At 44.5% G+C, this 12,169-nt stretch overlaps 1 pseudogene; it reads right to left on the bottom strand.

Annotated features, from left to right (window-relative positions):
• Positions 1 to 2,374: 2,374 nt before the first annotated feature.
• LOC118657657 lies at positions 2,375 to 7,417 on the bottom strand (annotated as a pseudogene).
• Between the last annotated feature and the right edge of the window lie 4,752 nt (positions 7,418 to 12,169).

Raw genomic sequence — 12,169 nt, 5'->3', positions numbered from 1 at the left:
GTCGGCCTGTGGACTGAAGGGCCCCGGTTTCAATTTCAATCAAGGGCACATGCCTGGGTTGCGGGCTTGATCCCCAGTAGGGGGCATGCAGGAAGCAGCCAATCAATGATTCTCTCTCATCATTGATGTTTCTATCTCTCTCTCCCTCTCCCTTCCTCTCTGAAATCAATCCTATATAATAAAAGCGTAATATGCTAAGTGTCTGACCCATCAGTTGACCGCTCAACCAGTTGCTATGACGTGCACTGACCACCAGGGGGAAGACACTCCAACCTATAGGTTAGCTTGCTGCTGGGGTCTGGCCAATCAGGACTGAGTGAGAGGGCCAGACACGCCCTGGAGTCCTCTGTGGTCCCTCCCCTGCCAGCTGGCCCATCGTTGGCCCCCTATTGGGACTGAGCCCAATCACTGGCCAGGCCAAGGGACCCCACCCATGCACGAATCCGTGCACCAGGCCTCTAGTAAAAATATATTTTAAAAAATAGAAGCTGTAGCTGTCAAAACTTAAAAAAAAGATGTCACTCTAAGTGTTTAATTTAAATGTCTGGGATGCACAGTGGCCACCTCATGAAGATGTGTGGCAGGTGGCTCTCACGAAAAATACTGAGTCTGGATCATCCATGTGGCAGTTTGGCAGAGGGGATGACAGCTCCAAATTAGAACCGAACTGCTTTCCACACACTCCACCAACCAGTGACGAGGGTGGCCAGTCCATGTGTGTGGTGGGTTTAAAGAGAAGGGCATGGTTTTCCTTGGTGTTTCATTTGTCCTTGGGCTGCTCAGTAGGGAACCACTGTTTTCAAGGAACCAACCCAACGCGGCTGGATTGGTTAAGACTTGTTTCATCCCTAGCTGTGAGTGCCTCTTGGTCTGGAAAGTTAGCTTGTCTCAATACCCACAGCTAGGACAGTCTCTATGTAATTATGGAAACACACACATGATTAGTTTATTGATTTTTTAAAATATATTTTATCGATTTTTTACAGAGAGGAAGGGAGAGGGATAGAGAGTTAGAAACATCGATGAGAGAGAAACATCCATCAGCTGCCTCCTGCACACCCCCCACTGGGGATGTGCCCGCAACCAAGGTACATGGCCTTGACCGGAATCGAACCTGGGACCCTACAGTCCGCAGGCCAATGCTCTCTCCACTGAGCCAAACCAGTTAGGGCAGTTTATTGATTTTTTTACAATCAAATACTGCCAACTAACATTACTTCCACTCATACATCATTAAAAACAAAAGGATATTTCCTTGGTATTTTCCAATGATGCACCACACAATAAAGAAAGCTAGAACTTAAAATGCACCCTGATTAGTTATGGAAACTGGTAATTTTTTAAAAAAGTATAACTCATAATTTGGTTCTTTATGAAATGAAAATTTAAACATTTCTCCTGATAGTCTTGAGGTTATCATTACATTATGAGTGGTGCAAAGTGTGGCAGCGACTTTCATCTAGAAAGGTGTCTTACACGCCTTAGTAAACAAGTGAAATGTGCGTAACAAAATGCACATGGTCAATGCATGTTTCAAATACAAGGCAGCCCCTCAGGCCACCATATTATTTAGGTTTTGCATTGTCTAGATCAGCCGTGGGCAAAGTACGGCCCGCGGGCCAGATGCGGCCCGTTTGAAATGAATAAAACTAAAAAAAAAAAAAGACCGTACCCTTTTATGTAATGATGTTTACTTTGAATTTATATTAGTTCACACAAACACTCCATCCATGCTTTTGTTCCGGCCCTCCGGTCCAGTTTAAGAACCCATTGTGGCCCTCAAGTCAAAAAGTTTGCCCACCCCTGGGCTAGATTAATGACATATAACATATTTTATATATTTTAGCCCTGAAGATAAGAAAAATAATTGTTTCTTGAAAAAAATTACTCCAGGCAGCAATTTGGTTTGCATCAGGAGAAAGTGAACCTCTGAGAGTTTAGTGTCTGCCAAGTCTGGAGTCATTAACTCCAGTCAGTGAGTCAGACACAAAGCACATTTCACAGTGGCGGTTCCAAGTCCTGGCGATGCCTCCTGGCCACAGCACACCAGAGGACAACGTGTCTCCAGCATTACCCTTGCTTTTCCATTTTTTTTTTTCTGGATTAACTGTATTATTTCCTCTTATCATCTCTTTTATGGTTTTACATTTCATTTTATTTTTTTAAAGCTAGGTTTTTATTGAATTTAGAGAGAGAGGAAGGGATAAGGATAGAGAGAAAGAAACACCGTTGATGGGCTGCCTTCTGCATCTTTGCTACTGGGGATCGAGCCTGCAACCCAGCATGTGTCCTGACTGGGAACTGAAGCAGTGACCTCTTGGTTCATAGGTTGATGCTCAACCACTGAGCACACCGGCTGGGCTGGTTTTACATTTTAATTATTTATAAGTCCTTTCAGAATATCCTCAGAGAGCTCCTTAATAGAGGGGAAGTTCTGGAGATGGAAAATCCAAGGGAGGAAAATTGGGAATGGAATATCCTTGGCTGTCCCAGTATTTGCTGCAGGCTTCTGCCAGGTTGAAGCGGCTGTCGCAGTTTCTGAATGTGGTGGCAAGCTCCACAACTCTGACTTTTCTACAAAACCAGCATCTACCTGTAGCTCCTGTTCTATTGGGCCTTTTCAGCCTTTAGTTGTTTATCTTCTTCCTTATACTGTCATTCTCAGCTATGAGAAATACCGCATGCCTTTTCAAATCCAAAATTTTGGAGGCCTGATCCTCTATAATTGTTTTTATCATATTTTGGAGCTTTGCTTCCAATGCATGGCTCTATTGGCATTATTCTTTTCTTTTCCCATTAATTTTTTAAAATCTTTATTGTTGGGAGAAACCAAGATGGCGACGTAAGGTATAGACCTGTGCATGTTGCCTCCCACAACAACATTGAAAATACCAACTATAAGACAAAACAGCTGTCATTCAGAACCATGGGAAAGCTGGCCCAGTGGAAGTTCTACAACTGGAAGGAAAGAAAGAAGAGCATTGAGACTGAGTAGGATCTGCAGAGGCGCCAAGAACAGAGGTATGGAGTCGCGCGCCAGGTGGGCTGCAACTTGATGCGCGGTTTTTTCAATTGAAAGGGGTTACAAACTCTCGAATCCACTGAGCTTGTTTGGGGCAGGATTCTGAGGTCCCAGACCCCTACGGGGAGAGGTGGGACGGCCTTGCAGCGGGTCAGAAAGCGAGGGTGGCTTTCTCACAGAGCTGCTCGCTGGCACTTGGGGACGTGGAGATGCAGAGTCGCAGAGAGGCGAGGAGTCGCGGAGACACCATTGCTGTTTGCTCCACCCTGGTGATTCCCTGAGACCCCGCCCTACTCAATTTACATCCCCACCCAAGCTGTGCCAGTGGCACAGAAGGAACCACCTTCGATTTTGCAGCTTAACCCAACAAACTGTAGATTTCAACTCCTCACATCCATAAGGGACACACTCAAGAAGCAGAATCAGGTTCAGAGGAAGCCAGAGCTGGACCTGGCTGGGCTGGCGACATGGAACCACTGTACCAGCAATTGCACAAGCAGGTCCACCAGATCCAGTTTCACATGGGACGCCAGGAGATGGCAGACAAGCAATCTGTGCACTTAGTAGAAAACAAAATCCAAGCAAGCATACCAGATATTCAGCCAGCTAGAATGCCTGGAGATTTTGTCCAGCAAGGAGCCTCCCAACAAAAGACAAAATGCCAAAGTTTGTGTTGACCAGTTAAAGTATGATGTCCAGAACCTTCAGACTGCTCTCAGAAACTTACAGCATCGGCGATACGCAAGGGAGCAGCAGGAGAGACAGCGAGAGGAGCTTGTCTCACATCTTCACCCCCAACGTGGGATGAGGCAACCCCTGCGAGGCTGCGATGGCCCCTGCAAGGCTGAGACAGCCCCTGCGAGGCTGAGTTGGCCCCTGCAAGGCTGAGACGGCCCCTGCGAGGCTGCAACGGCCCCTGTGAGGCTGCGACGGCCCCTGTGAGGCTCTGATGGCCCCTGTGAGGCTGAGACGGCCCCTGTGAGGCTGTGACGGCCCTTGTGAGGCTGTGACGGCCCCTGGGAGGCTATGACGGCCCCCGGGAAGCCGGCGGAATTGCTTGAGCCACCCAGACAGCTTTGTCGACGGCCTGCAAACCAGCATGCGGCCCCACACACAACTATCACCCGAAGGGCGAGAGGGGCGAGAGCAGCTGTAGTGTTGCTTTCTCCTCACTTTTGGTAACAAAATCTTCATTTTAAACATAAGAGGACACATTATTTTAAAAAGCCGTTATGTGTCTCCGTACCCATTCTGAGTAGAGCATGAACAAGTCGTGAGAGACCTTTCCAAACACAGGGACATGTCGTGGATAGAAATAGCTACATTTTCCATGTGTATGACCTTTGACCTGGCAACAAAAAGCGTACACCTATGGATGAGGACAGTGGGGGGAGGGTAAGGGCAGAGGGGGGTGGGAACTGAGTGGAGGGGAGCTATGGGGGGAAAAAAGGGAAACAATTGTAATAATCTGAATAGAGATTTATTTTAAAAATATCTTTATTGTTGAGAATATTACAGATGCTCCCCTTTTCCCCCATATTGCCCCCTTCCACCTAGTTCCTGCCCCACCCTAGACCTTCACCACTCTACTGTCTGTGTCTGTAGGTAAGATCTTTGGTTAATCTCTTTCTACTCCCTCTCCCCTTCCCTCTGAGATTTGTTGGTCTGTTCCATGCTTCCATGTCTCTGATTCTGTTTTATTCACCAGTTTACTTTGTTCATTATATTTCTTGTTGTTTATTTTGATTTTTAGATTCAATTATTGATAGATATGTATTTGTTGCCACGTTATTATTCCAATTTTTTATCTCTTATTCTTTTTCTTAAAGAATACCCTTCAGCATTTCATATAATACTAGTTTGGTGGTGATGAACTCCTTTAGCTTTATCTTGTCTGTGAAACTCTTTATCTGACCTTCAAGTCTAGTGATAGCTTTGCTGGGTAATTTTGGTTGTAGGTTCTTACTATTTATCACTTCGAATATTTCTTGCCACTCCCTTCTGGCCTGCAAGGTTTCTGTTGAGAAATCAGCTGACAGTCTTATAGGCACTCCCTTGTAGCTAACTAACTGCTTTTCTCTTGCTGCTTTTAAGATCTTCTCTTTGTCTTTAACCCTTGGTGTTTTAATTATGATGTGTCTTGGTGTGGGCCTTTTTGGGTTCCTCTTGTTTGGGACTCTCTGTGCTTCTTGGACTTGTAAGCCTATTTCTTTCATCAGGTAGGGAAGCTTTCTGTCATTTCTTCAAATAGGTTTTCAATATCTTGCTCTCTCTCTTCCCCTCTGGCACCCCAATAACTTGAATGTTGGTGCACTTGAAGCTGTCCCAGAGGCTCCTTACACTATCTTTATTTATTTTTTTAATTCTTCTTTCTTTTTGCTTTTCTGATTGGGTGTTTTTTGCTTCCTCATATTCCAAATCATTAACTTGATTCTCAGAATCCTCTACTCTGCTGTTGAATTCCTGTAAATTGTTCTTTATTTCAGTTAATGTATGCTTAATTTCTGGCTGGTCCTTTTTCATGTCTTTGACATTCTCACTAAGATCCTTAAAGCTCTCATTACAATCCTTGAGTATAACCTTATAACCATGGTTTTGAACTCTGTATCCAGTAGTTTTCTTGCTTCCCTTTCTTTCATTTGTGACATGTTTCTTTGTCTCTGCATTTTGACTGCTTCCCTGTATTTGTTTCCATGAATTAGGTAGAACTGCTATGTCTCCTGGAATTGGTAGAGTGGCCTTGTGTATTAGGTGTCCTGTAGTGCCGACTGGGTCAGCCTCCTCAGTCACCTGTGCTGGGCATTCTAAGTGCGCCCCTTTGTGGGCTGTGTGCACAATCTTATTGTAGTTGAGCCTTGATTGCTGTTGGTGTCTCTGGGAGGAATTGACCTCCAGGCCAATTGGCTGTGGAGACCAGGTGTGGCAACAGTGGGAGAGCTGCTGTGCAGGAGGCGAGGCCTGGCTTGAAGCAAGGCAGGATGGTGCTAGTGCCAGGTCTGGGGCCTTTTTATTAATAGGTTTGGGGCACACTGTCACCAGCTGCAGCTTGTTTGAGAGATTTTAGCAAAGTCCGAAGCCTGAGCTAGGACCAGCCATTCATATGGAAAAGCTGCTGCAAATAGCTTGTGTAGGGCTACAAATTGGATGGGGCAGAGTCACAGGGAATACCTCAGGTTGGAGCAAACAGTGTGCTCCAGGCTGGTTGAGACTCAGATATGGCTGCCAGTCAGGCCTGTGACAGGGGAGGTCCCAGCATAGGAACAATGACCCTTGTAAACACCGCAGCCTGGGAGAGAGCCACCCCTAAGTTCCTGCCCCAATGCCAGATAGTCTAGTTTCTTCCCCAGAGCCGTCCGGTGCTTGAGCTTCAAAGTATGGAGTCCCAGTACGTTCAGGCACTGGCCCCTTCAAAGCAACACCTGGGTCCCCAGCGGCCTCTATGTTACTCACCTACAATCCCCGCTGATTTTTACAGCCCAAAGTTATGGGGACTTCTCTTCCCAGCTTTGGAACCCTGGGTTGGGGTCTGGTGTGAGGCTGGGACTCCTTGCTCCTCACGGGCGGCCTCCACAGGGACGATCTCCTTCCCGATTAAAAAAGCGGTACATGTGGGTGATGGACAAGCCCGTTCTGCATCTCTGCCCCTCCTACCGTCTCAATGTCTTTCTTCTTTACTTCCTTTAGGACTTCCATTCAGTCAGCTTTCAGGCGGTTCTAAATGATGAATGTTCTGTATTTTAGTTGTAATTTTGATGTAATTGTGGGAGGCGTTGAGTACAGGCATCTTCCTATGCCACCATCTGGGTTCTCCTCGGCTTTTTTTCTTCTAATTTGAGAGAGCGAGAGAGCGAGGAACATCGATTTGTTGTTCCACTTATGCTTTTAGTGGTTGATTCTCGTACATGTCCTGACTGGGGGATCAAACCTGCAATCTTGGCATATCGGACCACAGTCTAACCAACTGAGCTACCAGGTCGGGGCCTGCTGGCTCACTCTCCTGCTGCAGTGAAAGTAGCCATGTGTCTGGGTCCCTTCAAAGACCCCCTGGAATTCAGGCAGGAAAGGACTGCACTCCTGGGAGAGAAGGAAACTCTGGCCCTCACTGGCAGGGAGCTTGTGAGCTGCCTGAAGCCGGGCAGCAGCATCCTGGTCTGTGCTCTGCTGGGCTCTCAGTCTTCCCTCCCACTTGGCCCCTCCCACCTGGCTCCTCCCACCTCTTTCGTATGATGAGGACTGTTTCCTGGGGCGATCCTTGCAGTTCCAGTGATAAAGGAGCCTGCTCAGAAAGTGTCAGCCTCATGGCTTCAGAAAGATACGCACAGCCTTCTTGTGACAAGACATAACCTCTTTGTATTTCCCTGCAGCTAAGAAACGGTCTGCTCATCTGCTCTGTTTATGAGCCTCCCAAGACCCAGATGGAAAGGACCTTTAGCTTCCTCATGTGCCACACTCTCTCTTGTCCCCTGGCCTTGTGCATCCTCTGCCTGCAGTCTGGAGCACGCTTCTCCTCACCCTTTACCCAGTCAATTCTAGGCAAACTTCAGATCTTACTTTGGGTGGGACTTCTACCTGAAAAGTGAATCTGTTGGACTGAACTGTGTTCTTCCAATAGGTATATGTTGGAGCCCAGGTCCTCCCAGACTGCGGTGCTTACAAGGGTCATTGTTCCTATGCTGGGACCTCCCCTGTCACAGGCCTGACTGGCAGCCATATCTGAGTCTCAACCAGCCCAGGAGCATCCTTCTCAAGGATCTGAAAGCCTTTTTTTTTGCAATGTTATTGTCAGGAAGTCCGGGGACTGACTCCCAGTCTCTGAGGGAGGGAGACTGGCCTGCATGTGAATGCAGTGAATGCAGGTAGCAGGCAGAGGGGACTGATCACTTTGACACTGAGCAGCCCTCTTAACGGCTTTTGTAATTTTCACTTCCCTGAGGGCGCTGGCCTCCCACTCACTGGTTTTTATATCTCCCTTACTTTATCTTTTACAAAAGTAACTTCTTTCCTAGTGAAACTTATCAGTATCTTTCTTTGTAGGGTCATATGTTGAGGTTATGTAAAAAATCGTGTTACTCCTCAAACTAATTTTAACAATTAGTGGGATCTTGTTTAAAAATAAAATATTTTATTGATTTTTAGAGAGTAAGGCAGAGAGAGGAGAAGAAGAAGAAGAAGAAGAAGAAGAAGAAGAAGAAGAAGAAGAAGAAGAAGAAGAAGAAGAAGAAGAAAGAGAGAGAGAGAGAGACATTGATTGGTTGCCTCCTGCACCACCCTGACTGGGGGATCAAACCAACAACCTGGGTAAGTGCCTGACAGGGACTCGAACCTGCCACCTTTCGCAGAGTATGGGACAAGGCTCCAACCAAGCCACACCAGCCAGAGCCTCTTGGTGATTCTTGCCTGAATCACTTATTGTTATGATGTTGCCACTGGTGATTTTCTAATCCCATCACTTCGTTTTACGTTTCTTAGTAAGAAAAAGCTTCAGCATCTCTTTCACTTCTTCACTTATTTGAATCATTGTGGGGTCATAAGTTTTTAAATTAAAAATAAATTCTTATTTTACTCAATGGGTTATAATTCTTTATTACCATTATTTATTTATTTTTATTTTAAAAAATATTTTTATTGATTTCAGAGAGGAAGGGAGAGGGAGAAAGAGACAGAAACATCAATGATGAGGGAGAGTCATTGATCAGCTGCCTCCTGCATGCCCCTGACGGGGAATCAAACCTGTGACCTCCTGGTTCAACCACTGAGCAATACCACTGGGCCCCATTATTTATTTTTGTGTCTGTATTTGCTACCAGTCCAAAGTCTGTGTGACTGATACTTCAAAAATCCAAAACTCAAAATGTCAGCGTTTGGAATAAGGAAAGGTTTTTTTTTAGTTTTTTTTGTTTGTTTGTTTGTTTTAGTGTTTTTATTGATTTCAGAGAGATAGAAACATCAGTGATGGCCCAGGTACGAAGGTCACTAGGGCACAAAGCCCTGGGTGCCTAGCAAAGGAAGATTATAGGGTGGAACGTCGCCCCCAGGGTGACCTTCCCTCCCTGAGCATATCGCTGGTCATGTGATTTGGACCCTCTGACCTTTTCCCCTAGAGATAATATTTAGGCTTCAAGTTGTATTTCAGCTCCAGACCCAGAAAAGGAGCAAAACCAGACAAGCGACCCCACAGCTGACCTCAGGACCAGCTGCACTGGATAATGACCCTCTGCTCTGGCGCTGAGCAGTCAGTCAGTGGAGACCGAGACCCTGAAAGGCCACACCTGGAAAGCTGGTTTGGCTCAGTGGTTGAGCATTGACCTATGAACCAGGAAGTCATGGTTTGATTCCTTGTGGGCTCAGTCCCCAGTGGAACCTGCAGGAGATAGCCAATCAATGATTCTCTCTCATCATTGATGTTTCTATCTCTCTCTCCCTCTCTCTTCCTTTCTGAAATCAATAAAAATATATTTTAAAAAACCCACAAAACTGCCCAGACCTTGAGACTTTTGTCCTATGTGATACTTAGGTTGGACTTTTAAAATATATAATATATTTTTATTGATTTCAGAGAGCAAGGGAGAGGGAGAGTTAGAAATATCAATGATGAGAGAGAACCATTGATCAGCTGCCTTCTGCACATCCCCTACTGGGGATGGGGCCAGCAACCCGGGCATGTGTCCTTGACCAAAATAGAAACCCGGACCCTTCAGCCTGAAGGCCAGTGCTCTATCCACTGAGCCAACCAGCTAGGGCAATGTTGTATTTTTTAATATAATGATTTTATAAGATTTAATTTTCAAATAGCTAATACACTCAGTTGACTCAAATATAGGGTGTCCTAAAATTCACACAATATTTGCAATTCAATTCAATTGCAAATCTTGTGTGAATTTTGGGACACCCTATATAAAAATACTAGTGGCCCGGTGCATGAGTTCATGCACATTGAAAGGAAATTAATTAGAAGAAATATATATATATATTTTTTAAATATATTTTATTGATTTTTTACAGAGAGGAAGGGAGAGAGACAGAGAGTTAGAAACATCGATGAGAGAGAAACATCGACCAGCCGCCTCCTGCACATCTCCCACCGGGGATGTGCCCGCAACCCAGGCACATGCCCCTGACCGGAATCGAACCCAGGACCCTTCAGTCCGCAGGCCGATGCTCTATCCACTGAGCCAAACCGGTTTCGGCAGAAGAAATATTTTAATATCGCTATTTGCCCGTTCTCTATAATAGAAGTATCAACCAAATTCACCATCGACAATGACAGATCGAAACACACGCATGCGGTTGGTGCCAGCGAGAGCTTTATATGTATTGCGCATGCGCGTGTCAACTTAGCCTTTCATAGATATAGAATAAACTTGCTTAATTAGACCTGCTTTCTGATGTAGCTAAACCTTTTCCAGCCCAATGAAGCACCCCAACTTCTCTTTTAGGTAATTGTCAGCAACACAGCAGTAAATATCAACATGAAGCAGATTATTATTGTAGATCTCGCAGGGAGAACAAAGGGTAAAATATTTAACTGCATCAGTGTTTGACTATATTCTGTGCAGTGAGTAAACTTGAAGTCATTTTCAAGGTCCACCATTTCTTACTTCTTTTCAGTCGGGTCAAGTTTCTAAGCTTTCTAAATCTCTGTTTTCCGGCTAATGAAAAGAAAATAGGATTCCACCGAGTCTCCTATCTACCTACTCCAGGACTCCTGTGAGGATCAAATGAGATGAGGCACGGAAAAACGCTTCACAGACATTTGATTAAAGTATAAAATGTTTGCACTTGGGTATAAAGTAAATCGGGTTCCTGGGCTGAAGAAACTGCAAGGAGGCTAGTTGCTAGGGAAAGGAAGCTGGGTGTTGCTATGTGACATCATCACCTGGACAGACACTTAGAATATTATTAGCCTTTTATATATATAGATAAAAACCTGCTACTATAATTTTTTTTTATTTTATTGATTTGAGAGAGAGAGAGAAAAGAAGAGAGAAGTGGGGCAGGCTGTAGGAGATTAATGTGGGGAAAAGGGGGCATATGTAATACTTTCAACAATAAAGATTTAAAAATAAAAGGAGAGAGAGAGAAATATTGGTTTGTTGTTCCACTATTTATGCATTTATTGGTTGATTCTTGTATGTGTCCTGACCAGGGGTCAAAACCACAACCTTTCGGTGAATCTGGACGAAGCTCTAACTGTGGTAGGCAGTTAGGTAAGAACAGAGCAAGGATGATGGGCCAGGTACAGAAGGTCACCAGGGTGAAGGGCCCTGGGTGCCTAGAATTGGACAAAACTGGGAAAACAAAGACATGGCCCCAGGGTAACTTTTCCTCCCCTGGCACATCGCTGGTCATGGGGTTGGACCCGCCCCTGACCTTTCCTCCCCTGGCATGTTGCTAGTCATGCAGGTGAGGCCCCTTAGAGCGGGAATTAACAGGAGAATCTGAGAATAGGCCTTAAGCATAAAGCCCCCAGGACAATGAGGTTCTGACCCACATCACATCCATCTAGGCCTCAGTTGTGTTTCAGCTCCAGGCCCAGAAAAGCAGCAAAACCAGACAAGAGACACCACCACAGCTGACCTGAGGACCAGCTGCATGGCCCTCCGCCCTGATACCGACCAATCAGTGAAGACCATGACCCTGAAAGGGTGCACCTGGAATACTGATGAACAAGCATGTCAAACTCAGAGGCTAGCGTGGACTAAATAACAACGAGTGTAAGTGTATGTGGGCCGCAAAAAAAAAAAAAAAAAAAAAAAAAAACAAAAAAAAAAAAAAAAAAAAAAAAAAAAAAAAACAAAAAAAAAAAAAAAAAAAAAAAAAAAAACAACAAAATAAAAAAAAAAAAAAAAAAAAAAAAAAAAACAAAAAAAAAAAAAAAAAAAAAAAAAAAAAAAAAAAAAAAAAAAAAAAAAAAAAAAAAAAAACAAAAAAAAAAAAAAAAAAAAAAAACGCTTTTCATAGAAACGTATGGTTTATTTTGATAGAGACACGCGTGAATACAAAGGGCTGAAATAAATGAGTCATCATTAACATAAATAGACAACATTTTAATAAAATAATTAATATTTTCTTGAACATTAACTTACCAGACACTGAATAACTGCACAAATTAATAAGTGTAATGCAAATAAACCTCTTGTTCTCCAA

The sequence above is a fragment of the Myotis myotis genome, unplaced genomic scaffold (genome assembly GCF_014108235.1).
Source record: "Myotis myotis isolate mMyoMyo1 unplaced genomic scaffold, mMyoMyo1.p scaffold_m19_p_6, whole genome shotgun sequence".
Lineage (NCBI taxonomy): Eukaryota > Metazoa > Chordata > Mammalia > Chiroptera > Vespertilionidae > Myotis > Myotis myotis.
Note: the sequence above shows the minus strand (reverse complement) of the source record. Positions and strands in the feature narration are given on the sequence as shown.